This window comes from Equus asinus, chromosome 9 (assembly GCF_041296235.1).
Source record: "Equus asinus isolate D_3611 breed Donkey chromosome 9, EquAss-T2T_v2, whole genome shotgun sequence".
Lineage (NCBI taxonomy): Eukaryota > Metazoa > Chordata > Mammalia > Perissodactyla > Equidae > Equus > Equus asinus.
In genome coordinates, this window is record NC_091798.1 from 92,939,468 (window position 1) to 92,960,219 (window position 20,752).

A 20,752-nucleotide genomic window follows, 5' to 3' on the forward strand; every position below is an offset into this window, starting at 1 on the left:
CTCAACCTGATATCTTCTTTCTTGGGCATGGGGGCTTCTTTTTATTTTGAGGCAGGCCCCAAGTCACGAGAGTAAGGCAAATAGCATTGCTGTGTAGGTGGGACACCTGGCTTGATCTTATTTCCCTGGCTCGCAATTACATCAGCCTGTGTCACTGGAAGCAGAATGTGCATGCAGTGTCTTTAGTCTGGAATGTCTCTGTACTGGAAAGACATTATTGCTTTAATCATCACCACACCCCTGGGAGGAAGCAGAGGTGGAAACTCTGGCCAGCGTCCCAGCGTCACAGGCGAAGGGGTTCAGGAGACTGAGTGACCGGATGCCTCTGTGCCCACAGACTGGAGGCAGTGCCAGCACCGGGGAGCTGGGTTCCAGTTTCCAGACACTGACCTGTGTTTCTGTGTGGAATGTCCAACGACTCAGATCGTTGACGACCCTGTGGCATGCTGAAGTGTTATATCGACACAAAATCGATTTGAATGGAGTTACAGAACCAGGTAAATAATCCTCATTCTAGCTTTATTGAGTATAAAAGGACAGTTTCCTGACATGAGGGAAAATTATGTTCCTTCAAAGGTGTTTGAATCATTGGTTTGGGGCAGCTTGGTCAGAAAGTTGGGGCAGAGGAACAAACATGCTATTCGCTGAACTTGCCTTAGGGCCGACCTCCGCTGCACTCCCTGAGGCCAGAGGCTCTCTCTCCCACACAGACACGGAGAGCAGCCGCACACAGGCACACACAACACCACACACACAATACCACATGCACTCAAACACGTACACACACAACAAAACACAATACCACATACACTCATACACACACACACACTCAAACACCTACTCACACGTACACACGCACACAATACCACACACACTCAAACCCATATTCACACGCATGCGCACACAATAACACACACTCAAACACATATACACACACTCAAACATACACACACTCAAATGCTCACACACACTCCAGGTCTACTCTGGCTTTGTGAATCTTTTTCAGTTGACAGTTAAAGAAGAACTTTAATTTTCTGATATTGAGAATTAAATTAAAACTCTATTTCATCTAAAACATCTTAAAGGACCACGTGCCTAGTGCTGCAGAGGCAGCCTGTGACCGTCTGAGGCACCTGGTGTCTTAGAGCTAGAGACACATGTGGCCAGTGGGTGTGAGGCCTCAGGAACGCGGAAGGGCACGCGCTGCTGGGTTTCGCTGGTTGCCTCACGTGTGGCCGGTACTGACTGAGGGCTGCATGGTGTGGGGGTATAACCTGGGGAAGAAGGGCTGGTGTGAAGTGATGCTGGAGAGGACTCCTCATTTAACCAAGTGCGTGAGAAACAGTTACCTAAGGTGTCACTTGGGTCTGGTGACTTGCAGCCCATCTGGGGCAGGCCGTGTTCCCGCCCTAGAGGACAGGGTCTTGGGTGGAGGCCCCGAGGAGACCATGTCATGCAGAGGTTCTCATGCCCATCGGGGACTGTGCCTCTTTAAATTGCAAATAGTTTGTAATTTCCCCCTTTACTGCCCCAAATTAAAATTGCAGATAACATACCACCCGATGTCCAAAAACCATTAACTGTGTCACGGTTCAGGTTCCCTGGGAAACAGAACCTGAGATGGCATGAGGGCGGCAGGTGTGTTGGACCTGCTCCCAGGACCAACACCTTCGGGACAGAGCGAGGGAAGCAGGCTTGGGCAGAGGGGGAGGTCGGGCTGGGCTCTGACTCAGTCCCACGAATGACTCAGCAGACGCGCAGGGTGCTCTGGAGCTGGGCTGATGCTGCAGAATGTGGCTGATCAGAGCCTTGTTCCCCACCGGCCGGTCAGTGGATGCCGGCTGCTCCTGAGTGGTTTGCTGGGAGGGGTGCTGGCACTCAGCTGTGGGCTGTCAGCCCCTGGGAAGCCCTGAAGCGGGGATCTGGGTGGGACACACACGGTCCGCAGAAACTGTAATAGACAGGAAATAATAGGAGAGTAATTTATAATAAAAGCATGTATATTTTTGGCGTGACTAAACTAAAGGATATTATGAACTAGTCCAATGCTTACAACTATTTCTAATGAATTAGTTCAGGCCTAAGAGAAGACAATACTCAGTGGAATATCGTCAACACTCTTTACGTTTGGTGTTTTGGAATAAGGACTGGGTCAGGATATTTGTAGCTCTGCTGGAATGCAGAGCTACATACGCAGCCTGATACACTGTCATCGGAGATTTACTGAAAGGGCCGTCAATTCTAGGTAAAATTCCAAATGAGACAAGTATTTATACACACTGATTGCATTCTTGAAAAATTCAATGTGTAATAAATCTGTGAAAAAATACTTTGCGTTTATATGTTTATTATAAATAGAGTTGGATGTCAGGCTCAGATAATTTTATCAAGGTTTTCATTTACATATTGGACATTCATTTCAAATTAGGGCAGGATATGGGACACTTCTTGTCATGTGGCCCATCTCCCACACTTGACACGTGTTTACCACCTTTGGCCCCCCGTGAAATGCAAGCGGGGCCTCCCAACCAGGGCAAGAGTCAAAATGCTCCCAGAAATTGTCACGCTTCCCCAGGGGTGATAGCCCTTCCTTGGAGAACTGAGTTGGTCAGTTCTCTGCTTCTAGTCTAAACAAAACTGTCTTCTCAAGACTTTTTTTTTTTTTTATTAATGTTATGATAGATTACAACCTTGTGAGATTTCAGTTGTACATTTTTGTTAGTCATGTTGTGGGTACACCACTTCCCCCTCTGTGCCCTCCCCCCACCCCCCCTTTTCCCTGGTAACCACCGATCAGATCTCCTTATCAATATACTAACTTCTTCTCAAGACTTTTTAAAGCAAGAGATGCAGCAACCTCTGTGAGGTCCCTATTTCAACAAACTCGTCCCAAGTAAAGAGCCTACACGGCTGCATGCACACGTAGTGAAGCCCACAGTCACCCCTGGGGTCCCACAGCCTCGAGTGATGGCCCCCTCGGCTCTCCCGTAAGGCCTGGGGATGTCGCCCCAAGTGTTTGAACCCCACCAGAGGGTCAAAGCCACAGTCTGGTTTATTGATGACTGACTCACTGACTAACATCCGGGTTGGCCGTGTGCAGCCTGGGCTCCCTTAGGATGTTCATCGCCCACTGTGTCTGCTCCCTTGCTTCTGGCTCTGGCGAAGCTGACTTCCTGGAGAAGACAGTGGATTCCCGAGGGAATGAATGTCTGCACCCGCTTCAACATGCGCAAAGCAAAGGGCTGTGTCCTCCTGAGCTTGAGGGACCCTCAGTGGGCAGACCCCGTGCGTTCCTTCCTTCCTGCATCCGACCGAGGCCCAGCAAACACAGCCGAAGCAGCCCACCCGACGAGGCCGACGAGGGCTGATGAGGGGCGTCAGGCCGCGGACCGAGGAAATGGAGTTGGAGAGAAGGGGAAAGGTTCTAAGCCTTATCGAAGACCAGACAACAGCAACACCGATTCGGAAATTGAAAAGGAAAGCCTGTACTGTGAGTTATTTCATACAGAATGTTTTATGCCAGTTCAGACGCTGGGATTTAATCTTTAAAGTGCTTATGCAGCGAAACTGCTGACACCACTGATGGTTGGGGCTGCATGAGGACTCACACGCCTCTGGAAAAGATGGCCTGAGCCGCGGAGTGATTTGCATCCAGAAGACACGATGCTGAGATGGATGCATTTTATCTGCGCACCTGAATAACGTACAGACAAGTGTTAGTCATTTGTTTGTATTTTCCATTACCACTCATCTCCCGACATATGGGGAACATTTCTTATTGTTTTCTTCCGTCGCCTCTTCACCGGGTTGCCAGAAACAGCTGGCACATCTTTGTACGTTTTTGCTGATGACTTTTCTGATGCTCTGGGTTTCTTCTTGTGATTAGAGAGAAAAATTATTGATTTACCAAAGACATTAGTTCGTTGTGGCTGAGATGCCCAAGAGTGTTTTTTAAGTGAATAATCGATCACACTGCTGATTTGACCTCAGAAAATGAGCATCTTAGGAATTTCCAAGCAAATGTCTATGGACATAAGCGCCATTCTGTACTCAGAGCATCACGGGTGCCGGTTTTCTAAATCGTGATATTACGCCATCGTAGACTTGATGATGTTCACGTTTCATCAGAAAAAGCTGAGCTCAAAATTGTGTGCACACAGTTAATTGTAACAGGAACGTGATAAATCTGTATAGCGCAGCCTTACTAATTTCAGTTTAATCTTGATTTTATGCAATTTTTCTTAGTTCTTGAAAAAAAATAAAAGGAATTCTAAGTCTTTGAAATTTAAGCAAGGGCTCAAAAGGGACTTCTCAACGCACATTCGAGAAGCTGGGCCATCACGTCCGGTGGTCCTGGTTGTGCCCGGCACACCTGCTCGTGGAGACCCCACCAGAGCCAACAGCCGAAGAAGCGCCTGGACTCAGGAGAGCAGCCATTGGATGCCTTGCGCCCATTCCAAGGACCTTCTGTTCCTGAACCTCCTCCCTGCTTCGGTTTTCAGATTTGCACTTAGATTCTCGGGGATAACTGACAAGGGCAGATGCCTCGTGGCAGACCTCTAGCCCTTGGGATGAGAGAAACTCCACCGGTGCAACCCTCTCCAGGCAGGTTAGACCAAAACAGGTGAGAAAGACTTGTAATGAGGCTGGGTAACGCTGTCTGCAGTAAGGAGACTCAAAAGACAGTTCTGAAGGCAATTCCAAATGAGGATGCTAAAAAATGTTCTCAGTGAAATCAATGCGCAACCTTCCAAATAGTTATTTAAAAAATATAAATTACACGCTAGCTTTTTTTTTTTAAAAAGAAAAGGTCTTCATTAGTTAATATTTTTATTTTACATTCAATTCTCAATTTTCTATACTTGTAGGAAAAGAATATCATATATAATGAACGCCTATAACTTAGCCAAATGTTTTATTGAACTGATGACTAAGACAAAAGAGAGCAAATTAAATTGTATCTCCTCTTTTTGTCTCTGCCTGCATATTGTGTGTGTGCATAAATATACATATACACATATATTTTTTTTGGTGAGGAAGATTGGTCCTGAGCTGACATCTGTGCTAATCTTCCTCTATTTTGTACATGGGATGCTGCCACAGCATGACCAGCATGTAGGTCTGCACCCGGGGTCCAAACCTGGGAACCCTGGGCCACTGATACAGAGTGCAAAAACCTAACAACTACACCACCGGGTCGGCCCTTATACATAGATAGCTTTAAAGTAAGAAGGTAAGCTGTAAGAACATAAGTAAGAAAAGACTAGTCTAGTAAAAAGATACATTGTAGAGTCAGTCTCAGAGTAGTTGAGTTAATCTGAAATAAAAATGAGGTGTGTTTAAATAACATCTTGAATGAAAATTGTATTATCTGCGTTATGATCATAGTTCAGAACTAATATCAAAAAAATGAAAAGGTTCTATATGTTAAAAAATTTTAAGGCAAAAACCAAACAATTTTTGCTTTTCCAAAAGCATAAAAGAGGGCTAACAGAAAATAAACAAAGATCATGAATAGACAATATATCAAAGAGAAACTAAAACATGAAAAATATCAACCACACAGAAATGCAGAGTAACAACATAGCATCTATGTTTTCCTTTACCTAACAAATTCGTAAAAGTTAAGGGGGAAAGAGAGGGAACTGACAGGGTGTAATGAACAAATGCTTTCATACGTTGTCAGCGGGAGTATAAACGGACACAGTATTTTAAGACACAATCTGAACTCTAAATTTTAGAAATCTTTAAAAGGTTGATACCTTTGACCCAGTCATGCCATTTCCAAAGGTCCTTGCTATAGACATTCTTCATTATTGAGAAAGCTTCAGGTTAAAATGTTCATGGAAGCCTCGAAATCCAAGAGAAGAGGACCGGTGACATACACAAGGGCAGATCCACTTGATGGAATATTGTGCAACCGTTAGACGTAACGTTTACAAAAGTTACGCCGTAGAGAGGAAAATGTTTATGGTAGCACGTTAAACAAAAATAAAGCAGCTCTCCATCCAAGTTGTATGCGGAGTATTAAATTAGATATGTTAAGAAGGAAAAACAAAACCCCAAAACAATGTGTAAGAAAAGAGGCTGAAAAGAAATATACCCAAATGTGAACTATGGTTTTATTAGGATGATGATTCACCTACAGATCATGTGTTTCCTTTCTTTCTACTTTCCTAGTTTTATTTAAAAAACAAAACCTACTTCTAAGGTTATAAGTTTAAAAACCATCAATAACAACATCTTCCGATTGTAGGCTCCAACAGGTGAATAGTGAGGCGCCTATTCTAATGTCGGGTGAAAAATCCTACCTTTAGGGGAATGGGTGACTTTTCCAAAAATTCTGGATATTGACATGGTTTAAGCTGAGTCACTACAATAAAACGTGAGGCATAAAATTGACAGTTGTCTAGTTATGTTTATCACTTTGTATATGTGAACCTCCAAGGAAAGGAGTTTATTCTACATTCCCCTTTTTGGTGGCCTGAAATGGTTCTGTTTGGTCCCCAGGGAGCCACCATTTACCTTGCACTCTTTGAGCCGTTTGCCTCAGCCCCCCTTTCTTGGGGCTGCTCATGTGTCCCCTTCTCTTTACTAGGGAAGCCGGACGCCTGGACACCTGCGCGGAATGGATGCTACAACAAGCCTCTCCCAGCCCATTCTGAGTTTTAATTTCTAGTGACTCATTATTGCCCATCTACATAAAGGCTCACTTTCATCAGGTCTGATATTTCTCGTTCCTTTAGAATTATGCCTGCAGCTCCCAGAAACATTGGAAGTTATAACTAGAAAAATTAAAGGAGTCTTAGCTACAATAAGCAAACTGGGCTGGGCATCTTCGTGGTGGGGAGGGAGAAGGGCATTAAAAGACAATAGCCTTGGAAACGCCTTTTGCATTGCTTGACTGGAGAAAGGCCCTTCCCCCTTCTCCTAGCTAATACTGCCCACTCACCCTTCAGGTCTCCGAGAAGCATGACTTCCTCACGGATGCTTTCCTTGACTCCTGAACTAGGATAGGCCCTACGCTCTCCCTGGGGCTCTGCCCCTCTCTTTCCAGGACTTGGAAGTTATTAGTAATTGTCGTTAATACTGGTAAGTATTAGTAAATCTTTCTTTCCTGCTGGGCTCTGAGTCCATGAGAGCAGAGACCTTATCTGTTTTATTTATCATCACGTCCCCGGTGCCAAGAACAGGAGCCTGGCATGCACTGGCTGCTGAATAAATATTTGTTTAATGAATGAATTTTCCGGGGCGATCTAAGGGAGAGAAAGAATGGTTGGCACAAAACCAAATAGTGGTGGAGTTGGAAACATAAATACTGAAAGCTTTATTTTTATTTAAAATGTACATGTGTATATGTAAAATCTCGTGTCGATGCTCTAGTACCGAGTTCAAGAAGATTGGACTCAGCCTTTTGTGTTTGAAAGTGATGAGCACATAGTTTGGTTGGTTCCCTTACTGTGAGAGTACTAGCCGTTGGAACCCCTCCAGAGTTTAGGCTAAGTACTCCTTCGGTAACTTGACCCACTTGAGCAGAGCTTTTATGTAAATAAAGTTGAGCACAACCTAAGAAATGCACAGGAAGGCGTTCTGCCAGCTGGCCAGTCTGTGAATCCAGAGACCTCCTAAGTCCCTCTTTCCTGAAGTTCACAGTAAACTGCTCGCACATCTGTTCTTCTTGCCACTTCCACTTCCTTGCCTTTTGTAGAAGCAAAATTCTTGGAATTTGTCTTTCGGGCACAAATCACCTTGTAATTCTTTGCAGTGAGTAGCTATGGAGCATGTAACTACAGAGCTTAACAATTACCATATACTGTAATCATGCAAAGATTTTAATCTTTCAAATTAGATCTCACCTCCACACCAGGGACGAAAAGGAAATTTACAGGATAATTAGCTCATGGGCTAGTCGGCACTTCCAGGGGTTGCCAGGGAGTCTGCAGGAGTGGTTTTAAGGTAATATTTATTTTTTAAGTGCCTTTTATTAAAACTTTCTGCATGCTTTGCATTTAAGAAACTGGAGAAAAATGCTTTTTTGCAAGCCCAGGCAGTCCTTCTGTAACAAACCCTGGGCAGAGGGTAGCATAGTCTCCTACCCTTCAGGGTAAATCATTGGTCCTCCATGTATATATAACAAGGGAGCCAAGTCAAATTTTAAAAGTGAGATGCCAAAAAAAAAAAAAAAATGAAGTCAAATTTAGGCTTATTCTTTTTTTTCTTTTTTAAAGATTTTATTTTTCCTTTTTTCTCCCAAAGCCCCCCGGTACATGGTTGTGTATTTTTTTAGTTGTGGGTCCTTCTAGTTGTGGCACGTTGGATGCCGCCTCAGCATGGCTTGATGAGCGGTGCCGTGTCTGCGCCCAGGATTCAAACCAGCAAAACCCTGGGCCACCGAAGCAGAGCGCGTGAACTTAACCACTCAGCCACAGGGCCGGCCCCTATGCTTATTCTTTATGAGCTGGTTTCACAGGAACTTTAGGGGAGAGAGTTTTGAGTTGCAGAGTCACCTACCCTCACCCCAAACCAGAGCCACTGCACCCTGCCCGCTGGAGCGGGTCGTGCATCTCTTCTCACCGCCGTGTGCGTGAAGTCACATCGGTAATTGGAAACTGGCTAGGGTGGTACTAATTCCACCAGGACAGTGGGCCAACCCTACAAATCAGGGCTCCCGCCACACATTTACCAGCACATTGCTTCCCAAAACTATTCTCTGAGAGAGGAGAGGAAGAGAGGCAGGGAGGGAAGAAGAGAGATTTGGGAAGAAATACACACACACACACACACGCGCACACACACACACACACGTTGTAAAGCCACTAGAGGAGTGCTGACCTGGAGCAGGGGCTTCATAAACGTGAGTTCCTCCCTCCTTTTAGCAGCAGACAGGAGGAGTGGGACCACAAGGCCAGTTGAGCTGCACATGGGGGTAGGGGTGGGGACATTATGCCTATTGAGTCCATTGTCTCTGACAATTGTGGCATTTTCAGGGGTTGACCTACAAAAGTGAGGAGGCTGGAGAGGAATGTGGCCAGGAAACACGGGTGAGTTGAAAAGAGACCAGCCCAGGCTCAGCATCAGCTCCTGAAAGCAGGAGACTGGCCTGAGCTGTAAGTACGCAGAATGGTTGGGGGCTGCCTGCAGGGCTTTGGGAGGGCTTGGAGCAAGTTCTTTCCAGAGAAATAAAAAAAAAAAAGGTGTTGAACTTAGTAATTTTTCGACTTTGCACTCTCATTAGAAATCGTAAACCAGCTTTTACTCACTCTGATAAGGAGAATCATCAGGATGAAATTATATTGCCAATCAAAAAGTGTTACTGAGGGGCCGGCCCAGTGGTGCAGCAGTTAAGTGTACAGATTCTGCTTCAGTGGCCCGGGGTTCACCGGTTCCGATCCTGGGTGCGGACATGGCACCGCTTGGCAAGCCATGCTGTGGTAGGCGTCCCGCATATAAAGTAGAGGAAGACGGGCATGGATGTTAGCTCAGGGCCAGTCTTCCTCAGCAAAAAGAAGAGGATTGGCAGCAGATGTTAGCTCAGGGCTAATCTTCCTCAAAAAAAAAAAAAAAAAAAAAGCGTTACTGAGAACTTATGTGACCTGTCCTGAAGCTGGTACTGCAGAGGCTCAGGAGAAAGATCAAGCAGGAGCCTTATTTCCAAGGCTCTTACAGTCTCGTTGGGACAAAGCTAACCCACGGAAAGTGGTAGGATAAAAATTAATCACTGGGCAGTTTGATGCTTGCCAAAAACAGCCCAGTAGGGTTTAGAGAAGGGAGGGAGCACAGTGGGCAGATCATTCTTTCTGAGCCTCAACGCCTGCTAATATATTTCTTTATATTATTATGAGCTCCATTACCGTCATCAGCAAAATTATAGTACTGCTAATAGAGATCCGTAGTAATAAATTCTTTACTACAATTGTAGACTCCTTCATCCTTAGAGCTACACTCCACAGTGGGATGAATGCCAAGGATTTTAAATCCTTGCTTTATACTCTCTGAGAGAGTCAAGTTCAATAGCTTGTCTCCAGCTTTTTATCATGTCAGTAGCAGAGCCGGGGGAAAACAAAACAAAACACAAGTCTGCACATGGGATCACTGGCTCTCAGGAAATAACTTGAAGGGCCGTATCAGATTGAGGGTGGAAGCTAGCCTAGAGAAGTCCCAAATGTCAGAGGAGATGAGGACACGCGAGGAAGTGATTTACACGCTTCTTGGATGTGGAGCAGACACAGGATTTTCATCTTAGCCCTTCAGACAGTGGGGAGGCATGTGGACCTCCCGTATATGGGAAAATTGGAACTGAGGTTAAGGTGTGCACATGAGTTTCGACCTCAGCAAGCAGCAATTCTAGGAATGTTTCAGAGATAACGCCAGGCAGCCCAGCTGAGGAAGTGGCCGTGGGAACTCAGTGTAAGTTGAAGGGTCAAGGACAGCTTTGAGACCTGAGGCCTTGGGAACAAATTGCAGAAAAGAAATACAAGGAACAAAAAAGATATATATATATATATACTTTTTCCAAAGAAGAAATTTAATTAGAACAATGTCAAGCAGTACAGAGAGGAAGTATTGGTGTGTTCTAAAAGTGACAGAGAAGATAAATAGGGGAGAAACGCTCATTCAAGGAGGATCGCCACCATCAAAAATAAATTCAATTTTCCCTTCACTCATTCATTCAAGAAATCTTTGTTGAGCGCTCACTCTGTGTCAGTCTTGGCCCTAGCTGTCGGGGATTTGGAGATAAATCTGGTCCTCTGAGCCCACGCCCTTGAGGAGCTCTCGGTCAAGCAGATGGAGCAAATGTCTTGGAAAATCTGTAATTACAAAGCAATGGAATGGCGTGCTGTAATAAAAGAAAGTTCACAGACCACCACACCGTCTTTTGAAAAGAGGCTTCCATTTCATTTCTGAAATTATATGTTGCTTACCCTGCATTAGAGAATTATCCTGGTCCTTTACCCTGCTCTGTGGGGACTCTGAGGGCGAGGGAAGGCTATGTCAGAATGACTTGTCATTGCGCAGAGACAGCACAGATGTGACGGGGAGATACGGAGCTTGCATCTGAAGGGCATTTTTTGTCGGAGCGCTTTCATTTTTACAGCATTCAGCAGAGTCAATATTGCGCATCACTGCTGCAGAATACGCGCCTTCTTCCTTATCTAGCAGAGAGCTCTTGCCAGATGGCCTTTCCATTTTGCACAATGACATATGTCCTCTTAGACACAAAGGGCAAAATCCTCAGCTGAAAAGTCAAAGATTCGGTCAATCAATAGGTTATCTTGTTGAATTGATATCAGATAAGAAATTTTATTAATTTTGGAATTGAAAAGATATCTTTTTATTCAGAGATTTAATTAAATCGGAAGTGTTTAGAGGCATTATATGGACAGGTAAGTACACTTTTAGAATTTTGTTCAAGAAAGGCAAGGACAATACTTATAAGCATTCTGGATTATGTTGGAAAGACATTGCACGTGAAATGGACATAAAGGACAGGATTTGATCTGTCGCATAAATTGATGGTCCTGTATCGTGGAGGTCCTCTCAACTTCTGGCCCATGCCTCTAGCTAACTGGCTTCTTTCTACATGCTTTGTGGTATGAAAAATATGTCACTAATAAGGCCCAAATCAGGAACAATTTAATTATCCTATGAACAGAGGCTGTGTGTATTCATACAAAATGATGTTAAGAACTGAAGCAGGTTCCCAGAGAATTCAGCAGGAAAAATACCGATTTGACGTCCGGGTATGAAAAGGGAAGTATACAGACACTCCAGGGGTCTGGTCTCATCTTCACAATTGCTTAGGTTGTCTACTTCTCCTGCGTGGCACGAGTATGGTCATGGTTGATTGGAACTACTGCTCCAGAACTCTTTTCTCAGAGGACATTTAAATTGCCAGTTGTGCCCAAATTGCTGGTGCGAGCCCATCTGAACAGGCCCCAGCATGCCGCTACCTGATGCTCCCATGTATAGTAAGAGGCTTATGTGCTCAGTGTGTGTTTTTTGGGGGGTGGCTGGAGAAGGCTGTGGTGGTGGAGATCATTGAGGGGGAGGCATCAAGTGCCTTCACGTTGCCCCTTGGTGCTGTCCGTCTCCCATGGTCAACACTTGGCAGAAACAGAGAACCCTAACGTCACCAGCATATTCAAAGGACTCATTTGCTTGGACACTCCCAAAAGATTTTTCAAAAACTATCTACTCTTTCGTAAACATTTAAGTTAACAACTTAATTCTTCCGTCTTGGATTTAAAGGAGTTCACTCTTTAATAGGAGGCAGACAATATTAAGCACATTGTAATTTGAAATTAGATGAGAACTGTCTGTAATTAAAATAAATATTTTATGACAGATTTGATAAAATAGATTTTAAGTAACTTCCTGAAATGCTGTTTGAATCAGAAAGAATTTAAATAGAATTTTTACCTGTGGGTTTTATCTTTAAAACGTTGATAATTCCAGGAAACGTTCCAGGAACATTTGAATAATCAATGTCACTAATCTATACTGCATCGATTATTCTAAATTCGGAACCTCTCTCAGAGGCCAAGTTTCATCCTTAACAGGAAGAACCAAGAGGACAAGGTGCCCTGATGGATGTTAGGCCACCACAGAAAGATTTAGCATAAGTGAGGGATGTGGCTTTCTTTTTCAAATGTGATTTCGGTTATCAGGCAGTTTTAGGAAAAAGGTCATATAGAAGTTGAGGGTCTAGAAATGGATTGCCCTCAAATGATCCGTTTAGTGTATGTACCATCTGGAAAGTCTTTGTGCCCCCCGGGCGTGTGAGTGCCTCGGTGTAAAGACCCCTGGTCTCAGAGCACACTCTGGGTACCGCTGCCACAGCGCTGAGGAGTAACATCTGAACTGCTCTCTGCCTAAGTCTCTTTTTGCCCCCCACCCAGTCACTAGCATCCCCCCAAAGCCCTTTGTCTATGACTAAAACAAACCTCTCAGCCTGTGGGAAAGCCCCTGCTGACCTCATCCTTCTTCCCCTCCGCCCAGGCCCACGCCCAGCACCCTTGGCTCCAGCCCAGGGATCTCAAGAGTTTGCATGGCTCCTTCCTGCCACTGTGTCCTGTTCTCTCCATCTGGGCATCGTATTCTCCAGATACCAGCCTCTTCTACCCAGTAAGGCAGAGCTGGACTCCCCCCGCCAGGAGGGTTTCTTATTCAGAGTCTCTCCCTCTTCGCCCCATTCTCACCGTGGCCTTTGCAGCTCCAGTATATCTTACAAGTCTGTGCAACTAGCAAAGACAAACCTGGGCAAGTGTTTGTCTTCTTAATTAGGGTCAAGTCCCGGAGTAGTGAGGACTATGCTGTACTCAACTGTGTGCCTCCAGCACCTAGCCCAGGGCTGGTTAAATGTTGATTGAATGATCAATCTAACTAGTTTAAACCCATTTCCAGTATGAGAGGCACATGGAATCTCCAAGGGGGAATGTTGCTCTTCCCTGTCCCTAGGGGGCCCTGCTGAGGAGTCTGACGTTTTGCCACCAGCCGTAGCGTGGGAAACCAAAGGAACAAGACCCCTGTGCTCCCAGCCTATCTGCAGCCTATCTGCAGTGGCCGTGGGATGCGGGCAACTTGCAAGCTGGCTTATTTCTGTGGAACAGCTGTGAAATTTACAGGGCCACCCTCAAATTATACTTATTTACAAAGACAAATAAGTATCTCCTTTTGTTAAAAGAAAAAAAAAAAAAAACCCCTGCATGCCCAAAGTATTTTAGGTAAATGAAGACTTTAGTTTTCCCTAAAGGGCTTAACAAAGAATTTCAGTTCCTGTTGTCAGTAATGTCTTTGTGGCAGGTCCCTAATCTTTTCTTTTTCAAATTTCCTTCAAAGGATGGTTAAGGAGTCTTTAATTAACTATTAAAACGAGTGTTCTAACATGGAGGACAAGATTTAGAAAATCCTTTTAATTACTGGAACCAGATTATCTCGTGATTTGTAAATACCAGTTTACTACTCCACCAAATTGGGCTTTAATTAAACTGGGGGTCGGGGGTTGGGAGCACGAATACTACAAGAAAGTGCCTTAATTTGCATCAGCCCCAGCTTCAATGAAGTTGGCTTAAGGGTGGGGATGAGAGACTCTTATGGTTTATTGTTTAAACTGGAAAATCAAGCAAAATGGGATTTGCTTTCCATACAGGAACTCATGGAAATTAGACACACCCTTGCCACCTCCGATTTATTCAAATGTGGTTGCTATAGGATTACCACAGGGTCCCTTGGTGGTAAGAGTCTATAAACCAGCCATGCGTTTCTTTTTTTTCTCCTCTGGATACATTAATCAGGAGAAACTAGGCTATGGTTCTTGTGACAAGGAAAGAAAAACCAGAGCTCACTTTACCCCACCCTCCATTCGATGTTTAATATTCAAGATGGTGCACAGTTTGTTGAGAAAATCAGGTACATGTTTTGTCATTCCCCTTATGGATTTCAGTCAACACATGGAGGTGTTTGAAATGATCTGCTAATCCAGTTTCCTCTCCTTGAACCATCTGGTTCGAATTCTGTCTACCTGCTTGGAGTGCTCCAGTCTCGTCTGCATGTACATATAAGGAAGTCACAACTCATTAACAGTTTAGGGCAAAACCCTGTGGAAATATACAACTTCACTGTTGTGGTAGGTTTCCTCTTGGGAGCAAATTAGATAGGACTTTGATGTAAACCAAAGAAACCTGAGGGTTTTTGGAAGACATGAGTGGTCCTAAAACAAAAATTAAACTAATTTAAAAGCTTTTATTTTAAATGGGAACCAACTTATTGCAAACCATTAGCTCACTAACACCACAGCTCAACTATAAACGGTCAGGTGTAGTGATGAGCAGAATGTGGTCTTACTAGCTTCATGATGGGACCCTTGATCTAATTTCAGGAATGAGCATCCACTAATAATAAAACTAGTGGGTAAAAATCCTGTGGCAGATGTTTATCATTGGCTAAGCCAACAGACCTACTCAGTCTTCTTACAGCCTCCATTTCAGCGGCTGGAAATCTCAATACTCTCTTTCCCAGCCTCCCTTGAAGCAAGGCATGTCTGTGTCATATGGTTTTGGCCCATGAGTTGTAAGTCAAAGCTTGCTGGGGGTTTCTGGGAACTATTTCTCTTTCCTGATAAACGGGAAAGACCTATTTCCTCGTCTTTCTTCTTAGACACGAAAAGAAAGATTGAATGTAGATGTGATGTCTAGAGCACAGGCAATCATCTTATGATCATAGGGAAATAACTGCAGACATCAACCCGACTTTGGTAATGTACCGGACCAAAACCAACAGCTGCCTCCCTCTAGATTTCTTCCTACTTATTTAAGTCACTTTATTGGTTACTTGCAGTTGAGAGCAATTCTAACCAATTGGTATAAACCCTATACACTTGCATGTGAAAGGTCTACCTGAGTTGAGTAACTCAGTCAACCTTCCTTCCTCCACTGTGGCAAATGGGGTCTCCAATGGGTTGGAGCATCCATGTAGGCCTGGGAGGTAGCATTTGGGCCTGAGCACAGGGTGGGTGATATAGTGTGGGTTGAAGGAACAAGTCAAAGACCCAAGAAGAAAGATGAAAGATCATTTCTCAGCCTCTACTCTACACATGAGGGAGGGATGCAATAAGAATGTCGCAGTCCACCCATCTTGCATGTCTTGAGTGAAGATAAAGTCAGCTCTTCCTATCGTACTTGCACCCCCCCACCCCCATCACAGGCCCAGTCTCTGATTCGCTCAAACACCCCTCTTTACTTCTCTCCTCCTACTTCTCAAGCACCTGGAATCTCCTCATGAAGTCAATGCAGTGATTTATTTGCTTCTTTCTTTCTTTCTTTCTTTATTTGTCATAGCTAGACTTTGATCCAATTTCCACCCCTTCCTCAATTCCCTCCATCTTCCCATTTTTCTTAAACACTTTCCCTCAGTACTCCTGGTCTCATCTTACACAAATCTAGTTCAAAGGTACATTCAAAATTTATAGCATCTGACATTTTAGCTGAAAAAGAAAATCTTCAGTGATGAGGAAATAAAAAGAAAATCCTTAAGAGCTGATGCAGATGTCGCATTTTCTGACTTAAAATAGGATATAATATCTAAAAGAAAAAAGCTGTTGTAAACATTTTTACTTTTCTTGAACTGGATTTTGTTTAAAAACAAAAAACAAGAGTGCCTCCCATTGACCTAATACACAGAACAGAATAGAAAATTGGGCTACAGAAATCTGACTGTGTTCGTTTGTATTTTTCCCTAGAGGTGTGCTGATCAGGGACAAAGAATCTTTTCTAAGAGGAGTTTTTTCTCTGTCCTGGAAAAATCCCGAAGACAGACCCCCGATTCAGCAGGTCAAAGGCCCACTTCACCAGAGGTGCTGCCTGGGCAGGAAATGGTGGATTTCCTCCTCAATGGGATCCCCCAGGAGCAGGGTAGGGGGGAGGGGAGGCAGCTGTTCTGACCACTCAAATTCAGAATTTGAATGGGGAGAGACCGCCCAGAGCTGAGGTCCGGTCTCCAGGTCTGTGGGGACGGGAGAACGTGCCGCCTGTTTTTACAAATCTGAGTCAGTGCTGATGGAAACGCCCAGAGGGAGGGCGAGGCCCTCTGTGGAGCCCTACGCTCTGGAGACGGTGTTTCCCGAGATGCGTTTTGGGGTTTCCTAAGACCATTAGATGGTAGTAAGAGCTTCGTGAAGTGAAGTTTCCTCGGCCAAATAAGTTTGGGGAAACACTGACTTAGATCACATTAAACAAGTGTCTTCACGATGGTGGTTCTCTAAGAGGGAATTTAGTGTCCAGTTTTCCCCAGTTTCCTTGACGGCAAACTTACTGTTTCTGTTTTTCTTTTTGGTGGAGTAAGAAAATATTCCTCAAACAGAAGCAAGCAGTTCCTACAAGGTAGGGATATACTTCAGTGAGAAACCTGTTGCCAGGACCCATCTCCTCTCTCTCAATCTTCATCAGCAACGTGGGTGATAAACGCTCACTGTACTGGGCCACTTGTACCCAACATATTCTGTTCTCCACTGAAGAAGGAACCAAAGCAGGACACCATACATTTAATATCTGAAGACTGTTCTAGAAGAACATGGTCTTCCCCAGAAAGAATCTGAAGACTGAGTACATTGTTCTGCCCCTGCTTATTGGCAAAGCAAAGTTCACCTTTTTGAAGGGGGAAAAACTCAGAGAATGTGGTACTGCTTACACAGCACAGGAAATTATTGGCAAAACTGCAGCTGTGTTTTTCAGAGCCTTGTGAATTACCCATTGCATTCATGTAGAAAGCCGATTGCTTCCCCTTTTTTGTTTGGTCTTGAAACAAACTCTTGGCTAATTTCTTTGTCGGGAAAGAAAAGAATTTGAAAATGATTGTTCTTTTTAAAAAATAATTACTTTTTTCCTCGTGTTTTTTTTTTGCCAGCTGGGATGATCCACGATTAAGATCTCTATTCTTTTTAATATCCCTAAAGCACTACATATGCTGACAGCTTGCAACTTGAATTCCCCAGCCCAGAACTTTCTTTTTGAGCTCCAAACCAATGTAGGCAACCACCCACTGAACAGACGTCCCAGGATGTCCCAAGGGCACCAAATTCATCTTTGTTACTCCTGTTCCCCTCTTCCTATAGCCCCCTCCTGACTAACAGTACCGCTATCCATCTACTAACACAGGCCAGAACCTGGGCCTGGTCCTTCTCTCTAACTTTTTGCATCCGCTTGTCAAGTCCACTTCAAAGTAGCTCTCAAAAATGTCTCCTCTTCTCCATTGTCTTTCCCTTGCATTGCTGACCATCTTTCAAGATCTGACTTCTCCAGCCTCTCGCGTGTCATCGCCTCATCTTGTGTTCTGCTCACCCAAACTCACCCTGTTGTTTCACATTGCTCTGCACTTTACCTGCTCTTTTTGTTTCTTCAGATGCCCCCCATTTTTTTCCCTTCCTTGCCTGGTGAACTTCTACCTCGTGTCTGAGGTCTGAGACCTCCATCAGGTGCTTCTCTCTTCAGAGAAGCAGAGCCTTCCCTGAGCTCCCCAAGCAGAAATGGCCACTCCCACCTTTGTGCCTCCACTGTCCCTTTGTCAGAGTCCTTGATTTTTACTTGGGCATGCAGAATCGTGAAAAATGACACATGATTGTTGTTTTGGGGTGAATTGTTATGTGGCAAAAGCAAACTGATGCAGCGGGGCATACAACAGGTGCTTAATAATGTTCAATGAGTAAGCAAATTGTGAATACCTGAGGGCATTTTATTTTCCTCTACAAGATGAAAGAGAAGAAGATAATGTTCGGTGATTGAGTTCCCTACCTTGGAAGCTGACTACTGGAGAAGGAGGTCACTGGGGGAATGCCAGGGACTTAGTCATTCTCTCTCTGCCATCCTGGGACGTTCACTGGGCAGATGGCAGTGGGCTGCGTGCTCCATGGGGGCCCTTCCACACAAGCATTTTGATGCCCTGAACTCCAGTCTCACAGAACTGGGACCAGATGTCACCTGGCTGGCACTTCACCTCCTGTAGCCAGCTGAGCATTTGAGACTTTTAAATGAGCCACTAAGCATCAAATTACCTAGTACAAAGCCTGACGTGAAGTATGCACTCACTAAGTGTGACTTTTCCTGTCTTGCCATTTTTTAAAAGGCAAAAATGCAAAATTAAATTTTTTCATGAAAATCTGTGCATAGGATGTGGGAAGAGGATGATGTCTAAAGGACAGGATGCTTTGCCCCTCTTTCTTCTAGAGGCAAATCCCCCTCCATCTGTATCCTCTCTGTCTCTCTGTCTTTCTCTCTCTCTCCTCCCCAGCCTCTCCCTCCTCACTGGCTCCTGCTACTTCATCTGTGGAGAAGCTCAAGCTCCTCTTATCGTAAAGAACCCTCCTTGATTCTGCTCCGCACATGCTCGGGCTACTCCCACCAGGTGACCTAAACTCTCGGGGCCTCTGACTTGTTCCTGTTCTGGCCACCACAACCTGGCTTCCATCCCAGCTATTCCACTTACTGCTCCTGCTAAGGTCAACACTGACCTCCTTCTTGCTAAGTTCAATGGAAAGTTCAGTCCTTATCTGATTTGCCAAGTCTGTGCCATGAAACTCTTCCAGTGCTCTCCTTGAAGCCCCGCCTCTCTTGGCTGCACAGACGCTGCTCTGTCCTGGTCCTCTTCCTACCCCTCTGAGAACGTCTTCTCTCATTTTTTCCCTCTTTTTCTATCCGAATATTGATATCATAGTCTTACCATCCTTTGAAACCCAGCTCAATTTCTACTCCTTCCAAAAAATCAAATCCCATTTCTATACTCACTGATTGTAACTTAATTATTCTAAGGCTCAGTTTCTTCATCTGTGAGATGGAGCTCATAAGAGAACCTACTTCGTAGTATCCATGTGTGAAGATTCAGTGTAAGGAATGTAGCACAGTGCCTGCCGGCTGTTTATGTAGGTCTCGATACATGTTGGCTATTATAAATATTGTTTCCAGGTGGAATCGGTGTCTTTGTCTCACTGTGTTTCTGAGTGGACATTTCTCTCTGGATTGAGAGATCCCGAGGTGGTTGGGAGGGAGGAGGGGAGCTGGTTTACTCATCTTTTTATTCCTTTCCAGCTGCTGTCACTCTTCCTTGCCTGATGTTGCTCTGACTCACACTAATGAGTTCTGTATCATTCAGCACAGCTTAGTTTGTGCAATTCAGTTGCGTTCACCAAGGCCACTCTGAGCTATCAGGTGAATGTCGGGCGCCGAGCGAGGCCTGGAGATGCTCACATGAATGAGGCTCAGTCCTTGCCCTCCAGGACTTCTAAGCTGGGCTAGAGCTAGCGTGGGTGTGAACTACCAAACCTCCACCCGACCTGGAGATTTGTCCTTGATGACCACGATCTGGCTGATCTGGTGAATTTTGGTTGGTTGAAGGGATAATTCAATGTATGGCTATAGTTACACAATTTGGCACTATGATGGCCTGAATCTGACGTGACCGTGTCCTGCTTGTGCCCCTGAGGTTGTTCAGGTGTGCTTCGTCTCCTAACAGCTGCTGCTTCTTCGTGGGCACAGGCTAACTCTGTTGACCAGACTGCCACGGCCACTGGGTTTACTCTCCTAGGGAGTCTGGAGAACGTATCCCCAGGCATCTCTTTCTTAAGCAACAGAAGAGAGTTTGGACTAGGCGACCTCTGCAGTCCCTTCTGACCTTGAAACCCTGTGATGGAACACAAGCAGCCCAGAGCCTGTGGTCTGAGTGTCAGCGGCAGCGTTTTCGGGCTCATTAGTGTGAATCAGTAAATGGGTGCTGAGACAGTTCTTGAGAGGTGGCTTCTGGTGGATTAAGGTGGAGGTGGGTAGAAGAAAGTGTACTCTGAGGAGAACGGTAGTTACAGGGCCACCTAAAATAAGCTTGGCTCAAGTGCCACCTTTTCCTGGAAGCTTTTGTACCCTACGGGCCCTCGGCTCGTGTAGCACACTGGTCTTTGTAAAACATTCTAGACTTGGATGGCGATTAAGCTCTGACCACGCGGTCTCTCTCTCTCTCTCTTAAAATGATATCTGTTTTTAGCCTCCAAAGAGCTCTTAATCTACTTGCAATTAGGGACCATGTCTTACACATTTCTGGGAAATGCCCCATTTCCCGTAGCACCTGGTTCCGTGCTGGTGACAGTACTGTTTCACAAGAACTTTTTTGATAGCGTGAAAGCAAGTTTCCTAGGACTGCAGCCTCAGCCTTCTGACCCCGGCAGGCAGGGGGCCTGGAGGCTCTCCCTCCTTGGTGCCAGTCCCTAGAAGGATCT

The 20,752-nt window shown here is 44.9% G+C and overlaps 1 long non-coding RNA gene across 1 annotated transcript in view; it reads left to right on the forward strand.

Moving 5' to 3' along the window:
- The first annotated feature begins 309 nt into the window (after positions 1 to 309).
- Positions 310 to 20,752, forward strand: part of LOC139046234 (uncharacterized) — a 35,257-nt gene continuing 14,814 nt past the window's right edge. Inside the window, exons 1-3 of the long non-coding RNA XR_011506052.1 lie at positions 310 to 497; positions 6,599 to 6,722; positions 6,960 to 7,092. This is a non-coding gene — a long non-coding RNA (uncharacterized lncRNA). The remainder of the gene's footprint in view (positions 498 to 6,598; positions 6,723 to 6,959; positions 7,093 to 20,752) is intronic.